Below are 8,050 nucleotides of genomic sequence, written 5' to 3'. Positions count from 1 at the left end.
GTGTGAGGAGGGAGGAAGGGTCTAAGGGGCATAACATGATGGAAAGAGACCTGACTTGGGGTGGTGAACCTACAGTAGAGTGCACACGTGAGGAGTTGTAGAATGTGCACCTGGAACCTGTACAAGTTTCGTTAACCAGTGTCACCCCGATAAAAAGAAAAAAAAAGGAATATCCAAGGAAACACCCGGAAACAAAGATCTACAGCCGAGGAATGCGGAAACCCACACAGGATGTTTGGCCAGAAACCACCGCGCTGGCGTTCCCATCAGAGCAGCCAGGACCTCATCTCTGAGCTCAGAGCCCGACCACTTCCTGGAGCTGGGCTGTGCACGTGGTCACCGTTGCCCAGACGCCACTGAGCAAACAGAAGTGCCAGATCTGTCGATTGTTTCACTGGAGTTTGTTTGGTTTCCACCCACACAGAGCCCACCTGGACCACTCCCATGCTCCTTTGGGGCGAGGCCGCGGGGCGTACTGCAAGGCTTGCTCTCTCGGACTCCCCCTCCCCTGCACTCGGAGATCCCCCCACCCTTCTCCTAAGGCCAAGTCTCCAACGTCCCTCCTGAACTGCGTGAGGGGCTGGCCTCTGCTCCCCAATGGTGTCACGTGTTGGAGGCCCCCCCCAGGACCTCGGGCTGTGACCATACTTGGAGACAGGTCTTCACAGAGGTGGAGGGGACTCGCCAGGGTCCTTAGGTCTCTAGGGTGGCCCTAACCCTACACCGATGGGTGTCCTGGTAAGAGGGGAAATTCTGACCCAGAGACACATGCTGGGGAGTGGACGGCGGGACACAGGGCGGCGGTGGCCGAGCAGGGGGCCCGGCCCCATCTCTCCTCAGCCTCAGCAGGAGCCAGCCCTGTGCGCCCCAACGGGGCTCGGCCGCCAGAACCACGAGACTGTCCCCTGCCCACTGAGCCGCCTGGTCCGGCTCCCCCAGCGAAGAGAAGAAAGGCCTCCCGTCCCTGGTCCCTGTGCCTGTGAGTCCCAGCCGCCCGGTGTGCGGCTCAGCTCCGGGGTTTATAGGTTACCACTCCTGCGGTCTCGTGAACTCCCCACACGCCACCCAAAGCTGCTAAATATTTGTCTTCAGACACCCATCTCCGCTTCACTCCAACTCCACTGGGTGTGGGTGTCTCCCACATCTTACGAGTTTTTTCCGTCCTTTGCTAATCTCACAAGTGTAACAGGAAAACCAGCCTCCACGCCGGACTCCGGAACGGCCCCCGGTGCTGATGGCCCTGCAGGTCCCGGACCCCCCCGTGCAGGGCCCGGTGCTGCTTCTGGCCTTTGGGACTCACAGCGGGTCTGGGCCGCATGTCCTTCCTGCCCAGTCTGTGTATTGTGGTCCTTTACAGAAGCCGTGAAAACCGTTCCTGGCTCAGGACCAACTGCCCACACAGGGCCCGGGGGGTCAGAGTGCGCGGCCGCCCACCGGAAAACATGACTTTCTGCAGGACGAGGGGGAGCACATGCAGCCACGTCGGGGGGCTGATCCGGGGGAGTCGCAGGAGCTTCAGGCGCCTCCTCCCTCGGTGGCTGCCCGGGGGCGGCCACTGTCCTGCGGACGCTCAGCAAAGCCCCTTCTCTGCAGGCGCGTCTCGGGGACCCCGCACTCACTGAGCTCCGGGTCTTCGGGGTTTATCCCTGTCTCAGCAGGTGTCGGGGGTCTGTCCTCCTTAGGGTTGGGTAACCTCCCGTGTCCTTCTCTGACCCTGTCTGGCTCCTGGCTCCTTTCCTCCCTGCCCCCCAGCCCTGCCCCGCTGGGTCCGTGGCCTCCCTCCCAGACTCCAGGAAGAGCAGCCAGGAGACAAGGTGTCCAATGTCCATCTGCTTTGCAGTTAGAATCCCTGCCCCTCCCTGCTGTGAGCTGAGGTCCTGAAGGTCCCCACCCGTCACCTGCCCTGCCCCCTCCTCTAGAAGGGCTTTGGGGCCAGGTCAGCCTGCAGCCACCCTGACTTCCTCCCCCATGGACGGTGAGGCCAAGCTGGGGAACCTGCCAGGCCAGGTCGGCCTGTGCTACTCTTCCGAGAACACACCTGCATTTCACCTGAAGCCTTTTAGCCTCAAGTCAACCTGCCCGCCTGGGGATTCCCGCTCAGAGCCCGAGGAAGGGGCCGCAGCGGGGACACATGGCCACCTGGCTTCCTGGCTCTGCTGAGCCACACACCCCCATGCCTACGCTGCAGGCTGCACGCAGGCAAACCTGTGGGCCCTCCGGCCCTGACTCACTGCCAGTGGCAGCTCCTGCCCTCCCTCCCGCCCACAAACCGGAGCTGCTGGGCCTGCCTCTGACTCACCTGAGCCACGCAGGCCCTCCTGGCCAGGGCGGGAGGGGTGGTCACCCCATCTCCCAAATGCCCCTGGAGGCTGTCATTTACATGTTAGTGAGAACAAGCTGGCTTTGCCCTAGACAGAGGGACCCATTCAGGGGAGAGGCTTGTCCTTGGAGCTGGAGGAGCTGGGTGGGTGGGGTGTGGCCAGAGCTCCCCAATCACCCAGAGAAACGCCTGGACTGGCTGAGCCGAGCAGGTCTTGGGAAACCTGTGCTGTTCCAAGCCCTGAGGGAAGACCGGTTGAGAAATGGGTTCTGCAAGAGTCAGAACGTTGTCTTTGGTGTAAAGACCTTCCCAGCCGGGGGCACCTGGGTGTCGGTCAGAAGCTGGGAAGGAAGAGGGGAAGGTGGAGGGACACTTTGGGGGAACTGGGGCAGTCCGAGAGCCGGCCAGGGTGTGGACACCTTGCCGGCAGCTGCAAGTGGGTGACGGACTGTCTGCTGCGGCCAGTGAGTCACCTCCGCACGAAAAACCAGTGCTCACCTGCACACCCTTCGGGCCTGACCTGTGTTCCCTCAAGGACACCGTGGGCCTCCGCTGGGGTCTGTGCTGGGCGCTGACTGGGCTGGTGGCCTGCGAGCATTGTGGTACGTGCGTGGCGCCCAGTCCCGTTCAGGGGGCCTCCCTGGGCTGAGGAGCCATGTAGACGCTACTGAACTGAATATTCCTTCTGAAACAAGGTCTCCACAGTCATGGAGTACAAAGTCGGAGAAATGTAGGAAGTGTTCCTTTTGGAAATATTTTATTCATTTAATTTTAGAGAGAGGGGAAGGGAGGGAGAAAGAGCGAGAGAGAAACATCAAGGTGTGGTTGCCTCTCGCATGCCCCCTACTGGGGACCTGGCCTGCAACCCAGGCATGTGCCCTGACTGGGAATTGAACTGGGGACACTTGGGTTCGCAGGCCTGCTCTCCATCCGTTGAACCACACCAGCCGGGACTCACCTTGTCTTTTTAAAGCAGAAGAGCCCCTGACCGTCCATACGACCCCGTCACAGAGCGCCGACTCAGTCTTTCCCACGGGCAATGGGTGTGATACCAACACAGGAATGTGAAGCCGTGCAGAAAACTACAGACCAGCTGGTGACGTCAGGACCTGAGGGGTCTCGGGAATTCTGACTGCTCATCCGCTCATTCCTGAGTCCTGAAGGTGAATCCCTGTCAGGGGTGGGTGACTAAGGATCACCCGTGTCCCCACCCACACTGTGTCAGTGTGAGGTCCCGCCCCCAGCCGGAACAGGCCCTGGTTCAGGCAGCAGGAATTTGCTGAACTCCAACAACATCTGCGGTTGGGGGAGGCCTGGGGGGCAGTGGCCGCGGGCCTTGCCCCAGCGAGGGCGGCAGCAGCGCGGTGGCTCCAGCAGGCTGGTTGTCTCACTCAGACCCCCAGTCTCCTCCTCCTGCAGGAAGCCCTCCCGCCTTGGGCCTGGGGTGGGCTGTGGGCTGTGGTGGGGGCGCCCTCTCTCCGGCAACCAAAGGTGGGCTCACAGCCCCTCCCCTGGGTGTCCGCAGCTTCGCCCTGTCCCTGTCCTCACCTTGACCTCGTTCCACTTGGTGCCTAGCTGAGCATTTCTGCGTGTAGCCTGGAGCTGCTGGACTCGAGAAACCAGCCCCAGCCCCAGCGCTGTCCCTTTCCCGGCCCCGGCACCCCTAGGAAGCCCCCAAGGGCGCGGCCTTGACCCCAAGGACCCCGTAGAAAACCACCTCAGACTGTGGTGTCTGCTCCCAGGGGCAACACGTTGCCCCAAAGGAGCAGCTCCGTGGGGCGTGTGCTCCAGACACGGAGCTTAGCACACAGGCTCACCCACCCCATGTGTGCAGCGACAGTGGGGACAGCTGTCAGTGTCCGCCTCCGAGTCAGGCCTGTCTTGTGGCTCCCGCATGACCCCCAGGAGGACCTCCAGCCGGCACGTGGCCTAAGAGGCCTGCAGAGGGCCATTGTCCGGGCTGCCACCCCAGCCTCCCTGTCCACTTGTGCTGACCACTGCAATGGCCTCGGGCCGCAGGTTGGGACCCTGGGTGGCCTAGCTGTGCAGCCTGCTTTGGCTTCCAGGTAAAATAGGGGACGCCGGTGAAGAGAGAACTCCAGATAAACAGTGTGGGGTGCACTGGGGCCAACAGGGAATGGTCCGCCTGAAACTCCCCTCCCACTGGGCACCGGGCTCCCCAGGCCTGGGTGGCCATGACACCCGCAGGCTCCTCACCACCCACAGCCGAGTCCTTGGAGGGAGCCCAGCCTCACAGGCCACCAGGAGTCCAGGCGGAGATGTGGGCCCAGGCCACAGACTTGTTGTGGAGACAGCAGGTCATGTAACAGGACCAGGTGGTTTTGCTAGAGACGTAAATAATTGAAGCTGCGTCTTAAATTACCAGAAGGATTCGGTGTGTCTTACAATCCCACACAGCCTGGCCTGGTGCTGCCAGTTCCCAAACGCCGGCTGCTGCTGCTGGCATCCAAGAGGAAACATCTCCAGACCGGGAGGGAGGGGGGTGAGGCTGGGGATCCAGTCACCTGTCCTTCTGGTCCAGGACCGGCCCTAGGGGTCTCTGTGCTTTGTGGGGGGCTCATAGCACCCCTGGCTTCCACCTACCACAGGCCAGGAGCTGTGGCCCCTCCCGTGTGACAACCAGGAATGTCTCCCAGGGGCTACCTGCAGTCAGAACCTCGGTCTAGAGGGACAGCAGATTGGGACATCATGGGGTCAGTGCCTGGGACCCCGTTGCACCCTGGGGAGGGAGAGGTGAGTGCATCTGAGAACCACACTCAGGGCAGATGAGCTGAGCGGCACCATCCTCGACAGGCTGCCCCCCAGGAGTAGCCTCGTGACAAATGTCCTCCGTCCCTGCACACAGGAGGTGGTACAGCCATGCCTGGCTTGGGCGTTTCTGGGAGACCCAGGCTGCCGCCCACAGCCTGAGACAGCGGTGCTGACGTTGGCGGCTCTTCTGAGTGCAGTCACCAAGTAGCTTCCAGGCCCGGGTGGCCTTGCCCGTTACCCAGCTCTCCATGTGTCAGCCTGCTCACAGGTCAGCGCCAACCTGGATGCCCTCAGGCAGTGGGCCGTCACCCTGGGTCCTCGCCTCCTGCCTCCCCCACCTGCTGCCCCACTGCAGGAGCCAGCGTGTGGCTGCCAATGCAGAGCTGGTCCTGGACGCCCCCCTTGAATCCTTCGGTGGCTCCCCAGTACTTTCAGCCACCTGTGCCCACCTGTGGCCCCATGACTCTGCTGCCCTTCACAGCTCCGGCCTCCCGCCCCACCCCCCACCATGTCTGCTTAGCTCACCCCAGGAGCTCAGCACCTGGGGCCTGGCCGGCCAGATGCCCTCACGAACTTGTCCTGAATGGATGCACGAGCCGAGAAACATGTGGTTCAGATGCACACACCCTAGAGCAGGGCGTGCTGCGTGGGGGCACCCGGAGGACCCAGAGCCAGTGACCCACAAGGCAAAACGGCCCACGAGGTCCCAGAGGCACCCGCGATCCATCCCCAACTTCGTTTCAGGTAGTAGGTCGTCTGCCTTTTTGGGGCTCCGGAGGCCCCATCGGCAGAAGTGGCCGGAAGTCAGGCATCCCCATCCAATGAGGAAGCCTGGTGAAGCGGTAATTCAAGAGGAGCAACAAACGACCTTGCAGTAGAAGTATTTCCCAAACGCCACGTGCGACACCTTCTCGGCACTTGCTCGCTGCTCACCTGGTGTCCAGGCCTACCAGGAGTCCGGCGTGGCCCAGCCGGCTGGCCCTACGCCCAGGCCCCTCCCAGAGTGTTGGTGTGGGAAGCACCTTTGGCCCATGAGTGGATGCAAAGACTTCTCTGGTAACCGGGGAAACTGAGGCCCACAGGGCTGAAAAAATGGCTTGAAAATCAAGGCCACCAAGAGTGTGGTGATAGCAGAATAACTTCAGGGGTGTGGCGAGCTGACCAGAGGCCAGGAAGGCATTGGCCTGGAGCCTGTGCCCGGCACCCCGTGGATGAAGGTTCTGATGGGGCTAAGGGCTTGGGAACAGAGGCACAAGGTGGGGAGGAGGCCCCTGCGCTGGGCAGGGTCGGGGGCCTGGGTTCTCCCCGAACCCCTGGAGGGAGCAGGGCCCTGAAGACGAGGACGGAGAGTCCTGGTCCCCAGAGCCGGAGAGGCCACATTCCGCAGTCTCGCCCCGCCCCATCTGTGGTCGGCAGCGCAGGAGCGCGTGAGGGCTCTAGGTGGAGACAGTGAGGCTGCAGCGGACAGGCAGCTGGGGCCTCGGGTGGCCTGGGGACCCTGCGCCCCAGTCCCTAGTGCTAGACACGCGTGGCCGTGCTGGCCCCCGTCGTGGACCTCACCGGACTGGGCCGCCCGTGGCGAGGCCCGAGGCTTGAGGTTGTGGGGAGGACTCTCCCGGGTCCTGCAGATCCGACCTCCCTTCCAGAGGCCCAGCCGACCCCGCCCGCTGGGCCCCGGTTACAGGCTGCATTTGGGTGTCTCGTTGGGGCCACCTCGGCCTTCGCGCCCCTCCCCACGCGGGGCCCAGGTGGGCTCTCCCTGGGACTGGAGAAGACTGAGCCCCGGCCCAGCCTCCACCTGCGGGCGCGGCCCGGCTAGGTAGGCGATCCGGCGCCTGCGCAGAACGCCCCTGCCGTTCCTGCCCCCCGCTTCTGACACCACGTGGAATTAGAGCTGACCCCACGGAGGGCCTTTCGGCCTGCGCGGGCAGCAGGTCTGCGTGTGCTGTGCACACTTGTGTGCCGTGTGCAGGCGCCCGTACCAGTGTGTGCTGCGTGGCAGCAGCGCCCTCTGCTGGCTACACCGGGGACCGCAGGGACGGACAGTTCCGGAGGCGCCCTCTAGGACTCGGGGCCCCGCAGGATCCCCGTCCGCAAGGCCCGTGGCGATCCGCACAAGAGCCGGGGCGACAGCACCCCTCCCCGGGAACGGAGCCCAGCGTATTGCCCCCCAACTTTGTCGCCGAGTCCCCTCCATCTTGGTAAACACCCATGGCTCCCAGCTGGGACTCGGGGTGCAGCCGCCCCCCACGACCTGCCCCCCTCAGGGCCCTTGAACTCCCGGGCAGAAAGCCCCCTGCAGGGTCCTCCAGGCCCAGCCCCGGGGTACGACCCAGAGGCGGCTCCGGCAGCATTTTCGCGGGGTGTGACCGGACCTTCGGCCACAGGGCCAGCGAGGGCAGCCCCGCATGTGCCCTGTGCTCGACCACAGGAGCCGCCACGCCCTACCAGCCCCCCAGCAGCTTAGCGACCGCATCTCCTCACAGGTGCAGGTCCTCACGGATGGTAGAAGCGGCCACCCCACCCGGCCCCCAGGGAAGAAGTGTGGTCGGTCTTCTGGATCAGAGGTGGGGGCTGGCTCCAGGTTCCCACGTGGCTCCTGGCAGCCCTTCTTGTGGAGGGAGGGTGCTTCCACAAGACACAGAACCACTTCTCGGTCTTCCTGCAGAGCAGGCTCCTGCCCCCCCCCGGGGGACCCTGCCGCACCCCCCCCCCGGGGACCCCTGCTGCACCCCCACCCCCTGGGGGCCCCTGCTGCACCCCCACCCCCTGGAAGCCAGGAGTCCTCCCCCAGGAGCCTGACCTGGGTTTGGCAGCCTCTGCCCCAAGCCCTGGGGACACCGTGCACCAGTGGTAGTCTGAGGGGTAGAAGTGTACGCTGGTCAGCTTAGCCCCAGGCACCATGTCCCTTGGCGACCGACCCTACCAAAACTGTACACAGGGCTCCGGGCTGGGGAC

The 8,050-nt window shown here is 63.8% G+C and overlaps 1 long non-coding RNA gene across 4 annotated transcripts; it reads left to right on the top strand.

Moving 5' to 3' along the window:
• Positions 1–457: 457 nt before the first annotated feature.
• LOC123480200 (uncharacterized) lies at positions 458–7,775 on the top strand. 4 transcript variants are annotated; one of them, XR_008427202.2, is made up of 8 exons: positions 458–738; positions 841–979; positions 1,182–1,246; positions 1,358–3,500; positions 4,930–5,074; positions 5,187–5,360; positions 5,837–7,293; positions 7,579–7,775. It is a non-coding gene; the product is annotated as an uncharacterized lncRNA (long non-coding RNA). The 4 variants fall into 4 exon arrangements; XR_008427200.2 differs by having other exon boundaries at positions 5,837–7,775; XR_006656107.3 differs by lacking the exon at positions 1,182–1,246 and having other exon boundaries at positions 3,297–3,500; positions 5,837–7,775.
• The last annotated feature ends 275 nt before the right edge of the window (positions 7,776–8,050 follow it).

Source organism: Desmodus rotundus, chromosome 6 (assembly GCF_022682495.2).
Source record: "Desmodus rotundus isolate HL8 chromosome 6, HLdesRot8A.1, whole genome shotgun sequence".
Taxonomy (NCBI): Eukaryota; Metazoa; Chordata; class Mammalia; order Chiroptera; family Phyllostomidae; genus Desmodus; species Desmodus rotundus.
Note: the sequence above shows the minus strand (reverse complement) of the source record. Positions and strands in the feature narration are given on the sequence as shown.